This window comes from Danio rerio, chromosome 1 (assembly GCF_052040795.2).
Source record: "Danio rerio strain M-AB ecotype USA chromosome 1, GRCz13ab, whole genome shotgun sequence".
Lineage (NCBI taxonomy): Eukaryota > Metazoa > Chordata > Actinopteri > Cypriniformes > Danionidae > Danio > Danio rerio.
The window spans coordinates 44,162,501-44,181,672 of NC_141021.1; the positions used below are offsets into that span (position 1 = coordinate 44,162,501).

At 34.4% G+C, this 19,172-nt stretch overlaps 1 protein-coding gene and 1 long non-coding RNA gene across 5 annotated transcripts in view; one reads left to right on the forward strand and one right to left on the reverse strand.

The window, feature by feature from the left end:
* fbxo41 (F-box protein 41) overlaps positions 1-19,172 on the forward strand; it is a 120,606-nt gene that overhangs the window by 14,554 nt on the left and 86,880 nt on the right. Inside the window, exon 1 of one of the 4 annotated variants that reach the window (XM_087237424.2) lies at positions 1,414-1,660. The exons of 2 other annotated variants lie outside the window; for them this stretch is intronic. The gene's annotated coding sequence lies outside the window, so the exon portion shown is untranslated. Of the gene's footprint in view, positions 1-1,413; positions 1,661-19,172 lie in introns of those variants that run through there. One more of the 4 variants, XM_087237422.2, reaches the window with a different exon arrangement.
* LOC147846969 (uncharacterized) lies at positions 8,505-10,485 on the reverse strand. The gene is made up of 4 exons (XR_015476797.1): positions 10,357-10,485; positions 9,621-9,678; positions 9,443-9,507; positions 8,505-9,328 (listed from the first exon to the last, which is right to left on the reverse strand). It is a non-coding gene; the product is annotated as an uncharacterized LOC147846969 (long non-coding RNA).

Sequence of the window (19,172 nt, forward strand, 5' to 3'; positions counted from 1 at the left end):
AATATTTCCATTAAACAGAAATGGGGACAAAATATATATTGGACTAATAGTTCAGTAGCTAATAATTCTGACATTAAATATATAAACAAATAATTTACTACATTTTATTAAATTTAAATAACGTAATACTACTTGCTGACAACATTGTACGATATAGAGATATAAAGAACAGCAAAGTTTATTAAAGATTTAAAATGACAATGATTTTTTGGGCTTTATTGTGATACATAAATAGCCTTTTAATGTCTCATCAAATTATTTCTGTTCAAAATATGCCTGGCAGTACTTTTAGTTTGTGTCTTCTGTAAATCATGGTAAAATGTTTTCTGATATGCTGATTTGCTGTTCAGGAAAGGTTTCTGACGTTATGCAGTTTCATATTTTGGTGAAAAATATTTTAACCCTTTGACTGCCCCTCTACCAAACAGTTAACCATGTTTTACTGTTTTAAACAATGACAAAGTCATTTAAAGACTGACTGTTTTAAATAATCTATCAAATCAAACAAACATCATGTTGCACTACTAGACTTGATTTTAGTTTTATTGTAAAAAAAAAAAAAAAGTATTCAAAAAGGTTTTATTTACTTTTTTTTTAATTAGTCACTTATAAATTGGTCACTTACAATACATATTTTCAGATTTTTCATAGCATTAAGTCTGGTACTTTTACCATATATTGACATGTCTACAATTTGGTAGAGGCTGATATTTTAGAAATTATGGGATGTGTTGAAAAAAAATGCATGTGTTAACTAGCGACAGGAGATAAGAAATGCAATCCAAACATTAAACTAAATGGATAAATACTATATATATATATATATATATATATATATATATATATATATATATATATATATATATATATATATATATCATTATTTATAGATTACTATATATGCTATACTTTCATTATTTCTATAATACTTCTCAATATCTCATTGTATTTTGAATCTAAATGGTGCGCATGGGCAAACAGACTCTAAACATTCAGTGGTTCAGTTCCTCACAGCTGTTTGAATCTGCTTTTATTGCGAGTGGATAACAATAAAATATATATTTTGGTAATTTTCCATAAGAGTTAACATGACTACTATGTAATAATAAGCATAGCGTGTATCTTACTCTGTGTGGCGTAGCCTTGCCTACATCATCATTTTCGGACTCAAAACAATCCGCAAAGCTTTTCATCCTTAAATACACCAATAACAATCCTGAAACACGGTTGTTACCTTACTTACAAAAACCCCGAGCTCCTGGCGGGACAAGTAGGGCAAGTATTGTGCTCGTTGCGGCGCGCGTCACACACGCCCCTTTTCATTTGCCGCTCTACGCGACGCGTGTTCGCTCGCGCTCTTCTGCTGCAGAGAGTGGCGCTCGTGACGTCATCCTGCTGGAGCGGCTGCTGGGCACGGGCGGAAAATGGGCACAGATCTGCGAGGTGAGAGGCACACTTTCTGACACATGTAACATGTTTTGGATGATGACAGCGGGGACGACGTGTTTCTTGTCATTGGTATTGCTGGTATTATCAAACGGCGGTCACGTAGTGAGCTCGAGGAGACGGATTTGTACCGCGACTCGCCTACGTTATTGGAGAAAAATGGTGAAAATCTGCTGAACCGTGGTTTCGCCGTCGGGCACGAATTTGCAGCGAGGTAACATACCTCCAAATATATGCCCGTGACCGACATGCTCGAATTGCGCTTGACATTATTATTATTTGTCTCATGAATTGTGGCATCTCCACGGTTAATGTGAAAGAGGTAGAGCCGCATGCGGAATCATCCCTCACATCTATGTACCCAGGAGAGTGAGAGCATGAGCTCCATTTCTGATTATTTAGTGCCTCCACCCTTATCTTACATGACATGTTTGCCCACGACCGCATCAGCTGTCATTGAGACGGAGAACAATCCTGATTATTTAGGGAGAAATCCCCTGTCAAATGATAGGTTGTCTCTCAAAACATACTGAGCTGCCTTTCTAGTTAGCTGCCTACGTAAACCATAATGTCGCCGGCCTTTTATTCTTGTCTGGACGATTCCAGATATGGTGGACAGTAACTCAATCAGTTTAACAATTTTGGTGTTGTTTTAAAGCATTTACTTTGAAATCATGATGCTTGCTATTTACACCTGCGTTTACCTTTGTTTTGTTACACTGACTAGGCTGCTTTAGACAGGTTACTGCTTAATTTTATGGCTTAATATTGCAATACATTAAGATCAGTCTGACTAAAAATTAAAACGTATTATTTTCTCCTTTAATTGATGTTTCCTTTGCTTTACTTCAAAGTCATACAAAAGTTATAAAGACTAACTAGATTGTTTGGTGTAAATGTCAAACTAGATAGCCAATGTGTAGATTTGAGTTCTAATTATTTCAGATTTAATTTAATTTCTTGTTAATTTAAACATTGTTTTAATTTAAGTTTTACTAAACTTCAAATTCAATATTATCATTTTAGATTTATTTAATTATTCTATAATATTGTTATGCATGCAGAGTTGTTTGTCCATGCAGTCTCCTATTTTGGACACTTCACTTATAAAATTGTTTCCTGTTGAATGCCGAGAGCCGAAATGTTTTTACACACAAATTCAGTTCAATTCATGCTTATTTAAATAGCACTTTTACAATGTAGATTGTGTCAAAGCAGCCTAACATAGAAGTTCTGAAACTGTGTCAGTCCAGTTTTCAGAGTTGAGGTTCAGTTTAGTTCAGTTCAGTGACTGAAAATTCACACAAACATAGTGGTGGTACTGTATTAAAGAGCTGCTTCCAAGAGTGAATACTCAATTACTGATACTGAGTGAAATTGAGTGTACATCACTTCTGTTACTGTAGTAAAGGGGAATATGCTTGTTAATGCAGAATCTTTTTTTAATTTTGTATCTTTTTGTATCATTATATGATTAGAATGAGATTTAGAGAAAATAACACATAATGCACTCACCCTCAAGTGGTTCCAGATCTTTGTGAGTTTCTTTCTTCTGTTGAACACAGAAGAAGATATTTTGAAGAATGTTGGAAAGTGGCAGCCGCTGACGTAAAAAAGACAACATTGTGAAAGTCAGTTGCTACCAGTTTCCAACATACTCCAGAATAAATTATTTTATGTTCAACAGTATGTAAACATGTTTGTAAACACTTGAGGTAGAGTAAATAAAGACAGAATTTCCATGTTTGGGTAAACTATCCCTTTAATGAGAACTGACAATGAGAGCGAGTATTATCTACAGCTTCAGACACTGGTGGTCCCCTGTGTCTGTTCTGCTATTGATTTCAAGCATGTTTAGGACTGGTTTGTGTACTTCCTGTGTGGACTCTTTACTCATTATTATATACATATACAGTTGAAGTCAGAATTATTAGCCCCCTTTGAAATTTTTTTCTTTATTAAATATTTCCCAAATGATGTTTAACAGCAAGGAAATTTTCACAGTATGTCTGATAATATTTTTTCCACTGGAGAAAGTCTTATTTGTTTTATTTTGGCTAGAATTAAAGCAGCTTTTTGTTTTTTAAAAAACAGTTTAAGGTCAAAATTATTAGCCCCTTTAAGCAAATGTTTTTCTTTTCTTTTCGATAGTCTACAGAACAAACCACCGTTATACAATAACTTGCCTAATCACCCTAACCTGCATAGTTACCCTAATTAACCTAGTTAAGCCTTTAAATGTCACTTTAAGCTGTATAGAAGTTTCTTGAAAAATATCTAGTCAACTATTATTTACTGTAATCAAGGCAAAGATAAAATAAATCAGTTATTAGAAATGAGTTTCATATATATATATATATGTATATATATATATATATATATATATATATATATATATATATATATACAGTGTGTATATATATATATATATATATATATATATATATATATATATATATATATATTATAGTTAATTAGCAATAAAGAATTTACAGTGTCATTTTACATTCCGTTCGATTATTAAATAATAGTAAAAAAAATGCATCTTATAACTTTTTGTGGCATTTTCCCCCCATTCAATTACATATATCATGATATATTGTAGATGGTTTTCTTGTAGTATATTGCAGACATTGTGATCTATCATTACTGGTGGCAAAATATCATGATAATATCATATTGTAACGTATTACTGTATTTAAGGCTGGGCGATTAATAGAAAAGTAATTGAAATCGACATTAAGAACCAGACGATTTTTTCTAATTATATTCCCTATATGTCACGTGACCCCGCTCTGTTGAAGGCTGTGGCTGATTTCTACTTTTGCAGCCACATCGGATCTCTGATCAAGTCGGATGATGAACTCATTTTTGAGCCTTACTTTGCACTTCACTGACGATGATTGTAAGCTGTGCCAGAGATTCCTTGAGACGGCATATTATCCATTTCATTAAAATTATTATTTACATTAAAACATTTGTTTACAGAAGATGCAAGAAATGTAGTGTTTAAAATGTAATTTACAGGATATGCAAAAGTTATTTTAGTTATTATTTATAATGTTTCCAAAGGTGCAAGCTATTTATTTTCACTTTTTTATAAGAATATACGTGACTTTGTGTGGTTTTAGGCAATGGTTTTAGGCAATGTGTGCTTTAATTTCAGTTGTTTAACGTTGGCGTGTATTTCCTTCAGTTATTTTAAAATCAAGTAATGCACCCTTCAATGTGAAATCTCTCAGTTGTAAAATGTGAGCATATTTACTCTACAAACTTGTCCGTAAACTATGAGGGCAAAAAAATAAAATAAAGAAATAAAATAATGGTTTACTTATCGTAATTGAGTTAAAATGTTCAATTAATCGAGATGTTGATTTTAGGCCAAATCGCCCAGCTCTAACCTGAATATCTGACTACTTATTTCACTTTTATTTTTGCTCCACCTTTTTATGCTTCTATTTCTTAGATTCAAGATTATTCCAATCAGTCTAAATTATTGATTTAATTCCAAATAGAGCTATTTAAGCCATCTGCTGAAATTGTATTCATATCGCAATATATATCGCAGAAAAAGAAAATATTGCAATGTCCAATTTTTCCAATATGGTGCAGCCCTACTTTGTTCTTTATTTAATTATTTTGTATATATTTCATATTTTTTTCATTTTTTAATAAAAAGTTAAAGATGTTCTACACAAGTTAGAAAACAATTGAATAGGAAGCATTTTTAATTTTATTTTAAAATGTAAAAAAAATGCTTAATATTAGGCATGGACCGGTATTAGATTCTGACAGTATGATAACCTTAAATAAATATATCACTGTTTCATAATATTGTGATAACTTCTCTAAAATATATTCTTTTTAAATGTCTGAGTAGTTTTTTCCACTTTAAATACAATTTATTTTAATTTGAGAAACATTTTAAGTATTTTGGAGCAGTAAACATGTCAGGGTAAATAATTCAAATGGATCATTGACTTCTGCTGTCTTCATTAGTTTCTAAAACAGATTTCTTTACAATTTAAAGCTGTATTTTTGGGTATCTTTTCTTCTGGAGGTACTGTTGTCTGATAAAATTCCTGGTAGGTCATGACTGCTGTGACATGCGGAGGGACCAAACTGTGTGGTGGCATTGTGTAAAGGAGGATTTGCAGCGCTGATTAGGCAGACAGACAGACAGACAGACAGACAGCAGAAAAGTTTGACTGTCTTAAAACCTTGACTATTCCAAACTATGGTATACCTTGAAAACATATCCATAGTCAATATTTTAAATATTCCTTGATTTAATTTAATGAAAAGTCAATCACCCAGCTCTAAATACAATAATAATGTGTTATTTAAGAACACATCCTCCTTAGCAATTCAAGCACAGAAAACAGTGCACTCAGTGGAAGTGCATGTTTGCTAACCTGTGTGAAAAATAACATAATTGTGAAATCGATTGGCTTGCATCAGCTCACGGTACAGAAAGAGAAAAGTGAGAGGGCCTTTAGTGTTTTATTGGGATCTCTTCCCAGACTAGTGGCATGTGATGAGCTGTGGTTAATGATGGATAATTGGCTCAGTGAAATCCCATGGATCAATAGGATCCAGACAAGTCTTTCACCAGCGGAGCTTTAAGTTTTGGAACCAAGCATCCAGAGCAGCCTTGGCCTGGCCTTCACTGTCTTTTGTTTTTCTGAGGCGGCTACCAAGATTTTTCGCATGTTTCTTACAAGCATTAGTATTGTCCTTGTGATTCTGCTATTTTAGTTGGCTCTTGTACTTCTAGTTATTTTCCTGCAGTGACTTTTGCCTTTTTGCTTGCACTTGAAATGCCATTCACAACCCATTGTACTTCATGGTTAATCCATCTCAAGTGGTCCAACTGATGTTAAATGTGCTCTGAAGTTCTTTTTATTTTCAAGAACCTCCCGAGGTTTTGCAAATGTCCATATAAACAATAGATGGCTGCTGTGGTTAAATCAGATAAAACCAAAATTGTGGTTTTGCAAAATCAGTGCATAGAAGTATCACTCCAATAATGAACTAAAATAACTAAAAAATGAACTAAAAGTCAATAAATAACCAGCTTTAAGGTTTTTTTTTTTTTTTTTACAGGAACATTTAAGATTAGACTTGCACATATTCCATAATACAATTTATCATGGACATGCATAATATTGTTGTTATTGTGGGCACTTCAATACTGTGAATAATTTTAATAATTATTTATTATTTAAACTTTTAGAAAGCAATTTAAAATAATGATTGTTGCTCATTACTCCACCAAATGCTTGAAGAATTAACAGTCTATTTATTGTCAGAAATATTTTTTTTTTACATTTTAACATGGTATATGCCTGAGATATTGATTGATTTTCTGATCCGTTTGTCCTTTTCTGTTTTTCATTCCATTTGAAAGTCTCAAAACTATTTGTTGACATTAGGTCTTTAAACTAAACTGATGTTGAAAACTATTTGTAAAGCATTTATTAGTCCAAATGATGTTCTTATGCATCAATTCAAATAGACCATTGACTTCTGCTGTCTTCATTAGTTTCTAAAACAGATTTCTTTACAATTCAAAACTGTATTTTTGGGTATTTTTTCTTCTGGAGGTACTGCTGTCTAATGAAATTCCTGGTAGGTCATGACTGCTGTGACATGCGGAGAAACCAAACTGTGTGGTGGCATTGTGTAAAGGAGGATTTGTAGCGCTGATTAGGCAGACAGACAGACCGACAGATAGACAGATAGATAGATTTCATTCATTCATTCATTCATTTATTTATAATCCCTTTATTCATCCTGTGTCACTACAGCAGAATGAACTGCCAACTTTTCCAGCATATGTTTTACATTGGGGATACTCTTCCAGCTCCAACCCAGTACTGGAAAACATCAATACACACTCATTCACACTCATACACTCAAGCCAATTTAGTTTATTTAATTCACCTATAGCGCATGTCTTGGACTGTGGGGGAAACCGGAGCACCCGGAGGAAACCAACACGGGGAGAACATGCAAATTCCACACAAATGCCAATTGACTTAGCCCAGGCCTGTAGCCAGGGGGAGTTCGGGTGGTTCGAAAGACGGAACCCTCACTGACAAACGTCCAGAATTTATCCCATACATGAGTTCATTTGTCATATTTTGACTGATTTGTCCTCATAATTAGTGCAAATAATCCATTGAAAAAGGTTTTAAGACAAAGTGAAATCCTCTGTTGGCTGTCACTTCAGTGTGACTGTAGCTAATCAGTTTTGGCACAATTCAACACCCAGCTGTGCAAGAAAACATGCAATCTGATGAAGTAAAGTCATCTTTCGCTACTGTATTGTATTTAAATAGAGAAGTTTTTCATTTTACTATTAACTTTTATTCTAAATCTTGGAACAAAAAATTGACCAATTTGAAAGCCGTGAAGCACCAATAACGACCAAAAATTTTTATTATTTGGAATATTATTTTGTATTGTTGTTATCCATGAATTTTTAAATGCACCTTTTTAGATATGACGACCATCAAACAGTCTATGTCAGCTAAAATAGTGCTTAAACTGTCACGAAAACGCAGCATTAAAATCTTATAATTAAATAGTAGCTTCAATGAGGCCTATAACTGCAAAAAGGCCCACTTTTTGAGAAAAATAGAACCACAACTTTGACCAGGCTGGCTACGGGCCTGCAGCAGGAACTCGAACCATTGACCACTGTGTCGCCCAATGCATAATTCAATAAAAAAGAAAAGAAACCATTAAAACAGTTTTATTTAATAGACCTAAAAGCTAATAAAATGTAATTGCATTTTTTAACATACACTCAAAAAAATGATATGTTGGCGTTAATTAACTTTTTTTTGTCCACTCGTTCCACGTAACCGAGTTAAGTTACTTTTAAGAAAGAATATTAATTTTAGTGAACTTAAGTTAGTTACATAAAGGTAATGTAATGTTGTTTAGTTCAATCAACGTAACATTTATAATTTAGCTTTAATCAATGTAGTTATTTAAGTTCAATTATTGTAAAATTTATATTGTCATGTTTAACCAAATAAAAAAAACTGTTTCTGTTTCATTGAGTTTATTCAATAGCATTTTTACAGTTTTACACATTTTCCAGCAATAAAATGATTAGGATCCAAATCCAAATACTGTCTTTATCTGTATCTTCACTTATTACAATAAGTTAAAATATCAATACTATTAAAATAATAGTAATACAAGTATGAAGCAAATTGAAAACAATAAATGATTTTAAAAATATGCTTACAAAAACATCATAAAATACACCTATCAAAATAATACTTTTCATATATTACAAAAAACATTCAAAAATAATATTCTGCCTTCAAATGATTTATCAAAAATATACTTAGAAAAATTAAGTCTTCTTTTGTAAACTATACTGTACCTTCTATACACTGAAAAAGCAGAGAACACTTCAGTTGTTCAAAGAAAGATTAACATTTTAAAGCAAAGTAACACGATCAGCACTACACCATAAATTAGACCAACCATCACAGATCATGCAATAGCTACACACATTCATCTATCTGACACTTGCACCATTTCTGCACATTTGCACCAGACACTTTCTTACAACCACTCCCTATATCTAAAAAACAAAAAACAAAACATTGTGCATGAAGTCTGCTTCACATAGGTGTGTGGGCTTGACAAACCACATGTAGAAGCATTCTTAATTCTTAAATTTTTTTTGTATGATTAGCACATCTTGGGTGTATCGCCTCTTCTTGTTGATTTGCTGAATGTGTCCTCAATTGTAAGTCACTTTAGACAAAAGAGTCTGCGAAATGTTAATGTAACTACTGTAGATTCATAAGGTGGTGTTGCACATCAAGGTTTGTGCTTCATCATGTCCAGCATCCTAAAAATGTCAGGTAAAAAAATAAAACATTTACCAACAGATCAAAGGTGAAAGGAGGAATTGGTTTAAGAGGAAAATACAAAATGTTTAAAAAAATAAAATAAAATAGCTTACCATGTACTCCCTCACTTTGAGGGCTTTGAGGATGCATTCACACCTTTTTTTCCACTGGTGATGTTCTAAATGACATGAAATGACAATTAGTAATTTACTAAGTAATTAGTAGTTAAAATTACTAGTAATTTTTACTGTACATCATTTTAATGTGTATAGGCATCTAAAGGCATAGTACCTGGACGATCCACAGTCTCCTCAGCCAGATATGGGACTTTAGAGGTTGAGCTGTAAACCTGTGAGGGAGAAAATAGATGTGAGTGAGCAAAGATTTGTAATAATAAAATATAATAATATAAATAGCAAACTACTAAACTTAAAAAATTAAACGTGTTAGGTGACCAAACAAATAAGCTTACATTAAATATGTCATCATGCTAGATGTTATACTACTTAAGTGTCACATATGCTTTTTTGCTGATTTTTTTTTTTAAGTTAACAGGCTTGAATAATACAATTAGATAATAAATAACAATGTGCCAACACCACATTTTAATAAATTTTATGTAAGTTATCAAAACTGGCAATCAAACTCGACAAACTGCTTGACACTCATTTAAAATAAAGACTATCAAATCAAATAAAAAATCAAATCACTTTTATTGTCACATTATCAGCAGCACGTGTGCTATGATGAGTGAAAAGCTTAGACTATTCTAACATGACTATTCCTTACTACCAATGTTTGCAACTTTAGTTTGGGGGAGTTAACATATACCAAGTATAAAATTTCACAGGAATGCAAAACAAACTATACATTTATCTGTCTATAATGTGGAAAAGACACAGGGAACATGGCAATTTCATAGCAATACTATACACAAACACAACATAGTATTACAAGAGAGTACATTTATGATTCAAATGTTGTCACAGCCTCAGTATAAATACATAAAAAGTAAAAAAAATCTCACCTGTGTGTCCACATTGGGAAAAGCTTTGTGCACGTTCTCAATTTGTACTGTAATCTTCATCTTTTGATTCCCATAATATGGCGCCGAGCTGAGAGTGATCGTTGTGGTTTGAATCTTCTTACTTCCTGTGTTGTTTTGAAATTGCGCATGTGCAGATATTACTCCACCTATTGACCGAAATGCAGTACTACAGAAGCAACACAACTCCCTTTCATTCATGTTAATTAAGCGAGCTGTTTAAATGTGAAAACTTACTTTTTCTAATTTTTTCCAACACAACACTTTTATTTTTAATACACAAACATAAGCGAGTTGTTTAATTCAAACATAGTTACATTCTTTGGACCAACTAAAGCTATAATTCATTTTTTTGAGTGTAGTTAACATTTAACTAACATTTACTAATTAGACCTTATAGTACCTAATGCCAGCTACCTGTTTCACTTTATAATCCTTGTGCTATTTGATATGTTTCTTTTTGGTTTTTGAAAGTAACCATGTTTTCCTGCTTTTGTCAATATTATGATGATACTGTACATCATGTCTGCATAAATCGGAAGCTGCAACCATTTTTTCTTCATATTGTTATGCAGTTTTTAGAGAAATTAAATTTTAAATGAGAAAACAGTGGGTGTGGCTTGTTTTTTTCTACTCCGAGCTGACTGGATGTAGTACAGTAGGCATTTCATTCAAAAAGATCAAGAAAAGGCTTTCAGATGTGTTATTACAACCTAACAGACTGCTCCTCCTCACCAGTTCTGTTTGTTGTCTTAGCGCTGTCAGATCTGACCATTGGAGGGGCGTGGTTAAGTATGTTAGCCTCGTCCAATACCTCATAGAGACATAATATGAGAATTTATCTGAAAACAAACAGGAAGTGTATTTTTAGATTTCAATTAAAGATTAGAAGGGCAAACTATTTTTTTTTTTAATCTTAGTGACATGCACAGATGAGTTGTTCACAACAAAACTTGCAATGTGAGCTAACAAAGTCGTATGGTTACTTTTGATTTTATGGTCACACTTTACAATAAGGTTCATTAGTTAATGTTTCTTAATGCATTTAAAGAAATATGGTGAATAATTGCATATTGACTTTCCAAGAATTCCCCATGGCACTTCACTTTTTATGGTTTTTTGGTGACTATGAAGTTTTTTTTAAGTCATCAGTTATGTACAGTCAAGCCCAAAAATATTCATACAGCTGGCAAATTGTGACTTAAAGTTATCTTTATTCAACCAGAAAGATTTTTTTGACTGGAAATGATACGGGTATCTCCCAAAAAATAATAATGTGACGCACAAGAGGCATCAATGTGGATTTTTTCCTGTCAGCTTTTATTTACCTTTGAACCAGAAAAATGGCTGTCAGAATTTGCCAGTAGTATGAATAATTTCAGCCTGGACTGTAAATTAGAGTTTCATGTTACATCTTGATAAATATTGTTTATTGCATTACTTAAATTTTATGTCTGTTACCATAATGGTGTTTAGTGTTGTGTGACTGACGCTGAGCAGCACCTTCTATATGTTATTATGTTTCATTTACAAATAACTTTTTCAGTAGATTTGCTATTTGTTAGTTTATAAAGTTTAAAGAGTTTTATAGAGTGCGCTGACTCTCAAAAGTGTATATCCAGTTATTTTGTGTGATTAATATATTTTAAATAAACTGCAAACAAAAAAGTATATAAACTTTTCTTTGATTCCTTCTTGAAACTCTTCCCTCTTAAGCCTGGTTTATACTTCTGCGTCAAGTGACCGGCGTAACTCACGGCGCATGCAACGCGCGTGGCTGTGCATTTATACTTCTGCACGCTGTCTCTGTTGGTCTGCATTAACACTTCCGAAACGCTAGTTGGCAGTGAGGTGTAAATGTTCCTCTGTGTCGAGTTTCTTCGCTGCTTTTTGGCTTTTCCTGAACACTTCCGGGATTTACAAGTGGCTCAAACTCGCTCATTTTGAGGCAGGAACCGGCGGACGTACAACAACTTTAACTATGAGGTAAACACAAAACAGAACTTTCCATCCGGAGCTACTTCACGGGACTCCACACTTGTAAACAATCGCTCGCGCCATTCGCGCGGCTCTCGGTCCCGCCCAGACTCGTCAGCGCTACCAAGCCGACCAATCACAGAGCTTGCGCTACGCGTCGTTGCGACGTGTAGTTACAATTTTTGAGAGGTGCACATCAGTGACAGCGACGGCCACGGCGAAGGGCTATGCGTCAGCGCCGTAGCATACGCCGGCGTTTGATGCAGAAGTATAAATCAGCCTTTAGTCACATACCCGTCTGATGGCTCATTATGCAGATCATTATGCAGGTCTTCGTCTTCTCAGGTGTGACTCACTGCATAGTAATGATAGTTCACGCCTTCTCTCATAAACCATTTTCACTCAAAAAGTGACTTAGAAATTTTAATTCATTACATTGTTTACTGTGAGCAAGTGAACAAGATGATTCTCACATCATTTTGAAGCAAAAACACTAGGCTACAAGATCCAGTTCTCAAAAGTCTTGTGCACAAATATTCTCAGTGTGTTTCATGGCCTTGTTTCAATGACTTTAAATTTTTACTTTTTTACTAACCACGCATAAACGTTTCTTTCTCAAAAACACAAACACATACAAACATTCTGCTTAGGTATTACTGTAGCTGTTTACAGTGCTATCACACTTTAGCCATAACTATGTTTTTAAGATACTGAAAACAACACAAATGTCAGTGCATGTCCAAACTTTGCAGAGCCCCAAAACACCCTCAGAGCCCAGAGGGTTAAAATCACAACACAATAATATACAATTTTTAAAATTTGTTTTCTTAAATGTCGTTGTGTTGCGAGTTAATGTTTGCTTTCTGAAATGTGTTTTGAATATTTTTTTTTTAAATGTTGTGTTGTGAGCTTAACATGTGAATTTTTTTGTAAATGTTACACTGTAAAAAATGCTCGGTTCCACACAATTTCTTCCTGTTGTCCTAACACAAACCGCTTAGGTTAATTTTACACATTTAAAGGGAATTAATAAAACAGTGGAATGGTGGCTCAGTAGGGGTGTCACGATTTCGATTTTTAATCGAAATCGATCGAAATTTATGCTCAATTTCGATTAGCGAATCAAAAAATAGAATCGTCGATGCTGCCACGCCCCCATGTCACGTCAGCTTGGCTTGCCAAGCGGGAAAATAACAGGCTTGTTGAAGTGCTTGTTGAACTGCAGATACAGGAGACCCGTCGACAGAACTTAAACCCTCTCCTCTTTCAATGAAGTCGCCGGTGTGTAAGCATTTTGGATTTCCAGTGAGTTATGTTGACAACGTTCGTGTTGTCGACAAAAAAAACAACACAGTTTTGCAAGCTCTGCTATGTACGTATTAGGGTTCGTCCGATAGACAACACCGGCATCGTGATCCTCCGCCCGCCCCCGTTGCAAATCCACTCGCGAAAAGTACACACTCAGGCCCTGTTTACATTGTCTTTGTTTTTAAATGGCATTTTAGAACGACAACGATTTGACATCCACAGTGGCGTGTAGCATTTCTGAGTAGCCATCCTTCCTCTCTACCTCTGACACACACACACACACACACACACACAGACGCACACACACAGCCATTGGCTCGAGACAGCAGGTCCAGGCAGTCAGAGGATCAGTAGACTGCTTCAATCTTTCATTCACTTGTACTTAGTCATTTTAGCGAACACCTCAGATACTCTTGGCTGGTTCCTGTTGGTTGTGCGTCTTTTTTACCGACGCCATTATAACGACACAGATCACTGCCTATTCAGGAGTCCCGCAGAAAAAGTGATTGACAGGTTGTAATTATGTGTGTATCTTGCCTTTATTCATTTACTGTATGATTTGTTTATGGGTAAAACAAATACCATGCAGGTCAGGTAGTTTAAACGGTAGGCTACAAATAATTAATTGGTCATTTATTAATTAATTATTCATAATCGAATCGAATCCTGCCTTTAGAATCGAAAATGTAATCGAATCGAGGATTTGGAGGATCGTGACACCCTTATGGCTCAGTGGTTATCACTGTTGCCTCACAGCAAGAAGGTTGCTGGTTCGAGTCCCGAAGAAGTGTGTTGGTCCAACTTATATTAAAAAGATAGTTTGAAAAAGCAGCAAAAGTAATTGTTTAAGTGTGTTGTGCACTAGTGGCCCACCATAGTAATAGCTTCTTGAAAATTGCAGTCTGGTGCTTCAGCATTTTCTCTTTATTTCCACTAGAATTATAGATTTTTGCTTGTTGTCAGTCTTTCGGTGGAACTAGATTTGTGTTCTTACACAATGCAGCTATTTTGGCTACTACTTTTTAATCACGAGGGTATTGTGATGACGCTAGCGTGTCTGGCTTTACTCACTCAGGAGAAAGCAGCTGTTCCAGAGATGCACTCACTGCATTACACCTCACTTCATACACTGAATGTGAAATGCGTGGTGTCATGAATTTTGCATTAGGCTTTTAGATAACAAAAGATCAGACAAAACTGTATTCTTTGCCTAATAATATGACTGTTTAGTTCCGAGACTTAAAAAGTAAAGAAATGCCATTGTGGTGGCTGAATGGATGAAATGACAGCATTCAGCTTGTACAAAGCCTCTTTTAAATCCATTAATAGAATTGAAAGGTTTGTCATACTGAAAACTATATGTAATGGACTGATGTGGCAAGACGTACAGAGAACAGTGCTCACTATGACCTGATGAAATACTTCACAATGATATGGACACATATGATTTGCATTTGAATGAATCTTTTAGTAAAATGCTAAGGCTTTTTCCTAGCAAGACATGATGCAAAAAGCATGTTTTTCCATCTGCTTTGAAAGCAAAAATGAAAAGCACAGACAATCATATCACTAAAAAACAAGATTTTTTCATAGTATTTCTTATGCTTTAAATGCCTTTTTTTTGTATTTGACAAAATAATACCTGATGTTCCACATTCAGTCGCTTTCAAACATGAATGAGTGGTCCACTGAGATTTAGGAGGGACATGGCTTGTCATTTGGTCATTTGTTGTGTTGCATAAAAAAATTAAGCTGGAACATTTACAAAATATGTGCAATTCTGCCTTACAAATCAAGGATACTGGTGTTCTATATGATAATATTTTTTCAGAGATGTTAGGAAACTAAAGCTGAAACGATAACACGCTTTAAATGTAATTACTTATACTTTGTAACAAATTAAACGTTAAATAAAAAAATAATGTAAAACACTTATTTTATTTTAGCTTGTTGTCATTGTAACAACAAATAAAATTTTTGGTCTAACTTGTATCAAAATAACAAAATTTATAAAATATAGTATGGACAAATATAAAAATGGCAACACATTTGTGTAAACACTACATTTGTTTACATTTATATATATATATATATATATATATATATATATATATATATATATATATATATATATATATATATATATATACATATATATATATACATATATATATATATATATATATATATATATATATATATATATATATATATATATATATATATATATATATATATATATATATATATATATTACAATATGTTGACACAGTGGTGCAGTGGGGAGCACTGTTGCCTCACAGCATGAAGGTTACTGGTTTGAGCCCCGGCTGGGTCAGTTGGCATTTCTTTGTGGTGTTTGCCTGTTCTTCTCGTGTTCACGTGGGTTTTCTCTGGTTGACCCCAGAGTCCAAAGACATGTGCTGTAGGTGAACAGGGTAAGCTAAATTGTCCGTAGTGTACGTGTATATGTTCTGTTCCTCCAGGTTGCTGTTTGAGCATTGGGCTAACAACCCACCTCATAAAACTAGATGTTATGAAACAGCATATGGTGCGCCTAAATATCAAGATCGATTTAAATGTCCCTGTAAGTAGGTATATAATATAATATAATATAATATAATATAATATAATATAATATAATATAATATAATATAATATAATATAATATAATATAATATAATATAATAGCTTAGTAATCAACTAAAATAATACTGGCTATAACTGCAAACAGCTCAAAGTAATACTAGAATAATATTCAGTATGATACATTTTGTGTATATTTTAAAATAATTTTAAAAACACGCATAAATTACATTTTAGGTGATTTTAGTGAATTTAAGCATAACAATACAAAAACATAAACGTGGAGTTTGAATAAAAATATAACTGGCATGTATTTTTGTTTATTTTAGAAAAAAAACTCAAAACATTTTATTCTAAATTTGGACGAAATTTATTATTAGCAGCTACATGGTGGCGCATTAGGTAGTGCTGTCGCCTTACCACAAGAAGGTCACTGGTTCAAGCCTCGGCTGGGTCAGTTGGCGTTTCTGTGTAAAGTTTGCATGTTCCCCCCGCGTCCGAGTAAGTTTCCTCTCCGAAGGTGCTCCAGTTTCCCCATCAGTCAAAATACATGCGGTACAGGTGAATTGGGTAAGCTAAAATTGTCCGTTGTGTAGGTGTGTGAATGAGAGTATATGGGTGTTTCTCAGTGATGGGTTGCAGCTGGAAGGGCATCCGCTGTGTAAAACATATGCTGGATAGGTTGGTAGTACATCCCGCTGTGGCGACCCCAGATTAATAAAGGGACTAAGCTGAAAAGAAAATGAATTGATTTTTTTTTTCTTTTTCAAATATTTCCCTAATGATGTTTAACAGAGCAAGAAAATTTTCACAGTATATGTCTGATAATATTTTTTCTTCTGGAGAAAGACTTATTTGTTTTACTTTGTCTACAATAAAAGCAGTTTTGAAATTTTTTAAAAACCATTTTTAAGTCAATATTATTAGTCCCTTTAAGCAATATTTTTTTGATCAGTCTACAGAACAAACCATTATTATACAATAACTTGCCTAATTACCCTAACCTGCCTAGTTAACCTACTTATCCTAGTTAAGCATTTAAATGTCACTTTAAGCTGTATAGAAGTGTCTAGAAAAATATCTAGTCAAATATTATTTACTGTCATCATGACTAAGATAAGCTAAAACAGTTTTTAGAAATAAGTTATTAAATCTATTATGTTTAGAAATGTGTTGAAAATATCTTCTCTCCGTTAAACAGAAATTGGGGAAAAAATAAACAGAGGGGCTAATATTTCAGGTGGGTTAATAATTCTGATTCAACTGTATATTTTTATATGTATTCTAATTATTTTGGTGATTAGGAATTAGCATATTTCCTTTGTTCTTTTCAGCATCCACCTATCTCTATGAAAACCAATCTACTGTCATTTATTCACCATCACAGTCCATCATTTTGTCCTGCATTCCTGCACTCCTCCAGCTGATCCTCCTCTCTCTGATGATTCATCATTACCGACCGGCTTGTTTGTATCCATTTATTACTGTACATCACTTTCTGAGCTTGTATCCTTGGCAACAATGGGCCTCCATCTTGGAAGCAGTCATTTGTCTGCGCGACTCAAACGTTTCTCGGTCATTAAGGTCAAACTGACTACAGGAGCGTTGATCAGATGCTCATTCATAACCTCTGATACCACCCAGCCACATCTGATGCTTAAATAGCTGCCTTTAAAAGAGCGCTTTAATGGTTTTAGTTATGTTTTTGCTGCTAATGCTCGCTAAGAAGACCCTAATCAAAAGTCTTTTGTTATCCCATTACGGATCAGAGACGAGAGAGTCTTCAAGCCCCATTAGCAATGAAAAGGTTTTCTCCGTCTCCTCGGCTGAAGGAGGAAGGAGGTTATGGAGGAAGACAAACCCAGACAGAGATCATTTTTTGGCACAACCGGGACGGATCAAAGTGCCTATAATGATGTGCACCCCTGATGGATTGACATATGAAGACATCCACATAATGACACTGATTGCAGATGCTTTAAAATGTGTGTCACAGTAGATGATATAATGATGACGCTCTTAAATCAGCAAGCACCCTCTGGGTAAGAGCCCGTGTTTTGGACCCTGTGGGAGAGAAGCAGGATTTGATGAGCTCTGGACAGCAGATGCGCTCTGGGTTTTGACATGATTGTTTAAGCATGTTGTCAGATTTGTTTTCCTTCTTTCACCTTTCTGGCAATGAGATGTAGTCTAGACAATCTGGCTCAATGTCACTAACTCTGAAATCACGTTTCATTTATTACCTCAGATTGTGTTTCGGGAGTATGAACTGGTCATTTAGATAGTAACAGCATACACCAGGTGTTACCTGTTTTGAGCAGGTTTTGAAGAGCCCCTATTTTGCATTATAAAAGGTCATATTTTGGTTTTGGGGGTCTCCAACAACAGGTTGATATGTATGCAAGGCCAAAAAACACTTTCATTGTCTTAAAATATGCATTTATTTTATCCTAATTATCCCAACAACTCCCATTTGGTTCTTTTAGTGATTCATTTGTTACCAAAGCACTCCTTTGCATGACGCTAATCTCTTGTGATTGGTCCGATGACCCAGTCTGTTGTTGGTCGACTGGGTTCAGTGCGAGACATAGAGAAATGTCCAACACGGCTATGAAGTAGCAGCCAAAAAGTATGTGAGAGCCCAGTGCATGAATGCATTAAAGCAATGCAGTTAAACACCAGCATGTTACTCTACTCTTAACCCTAAACCCAAGTACGATACACATTTAGGCCCTGTTTACACTAATGCATTTTAGTTTGAAAACACATAAGTTTTGCTACGGTTACACCATCTGTCCACACTACGCCGGAGTTTTCGAGCTCTGAAAATGGAGCATTTTGGAAAGCTGGAGAGGCTTTCATTCTCAAACGCTGCTGCTCTGTCTCAGTGTGGATGAGGGAAAACGAAGACATCTGAAAACGGAGGC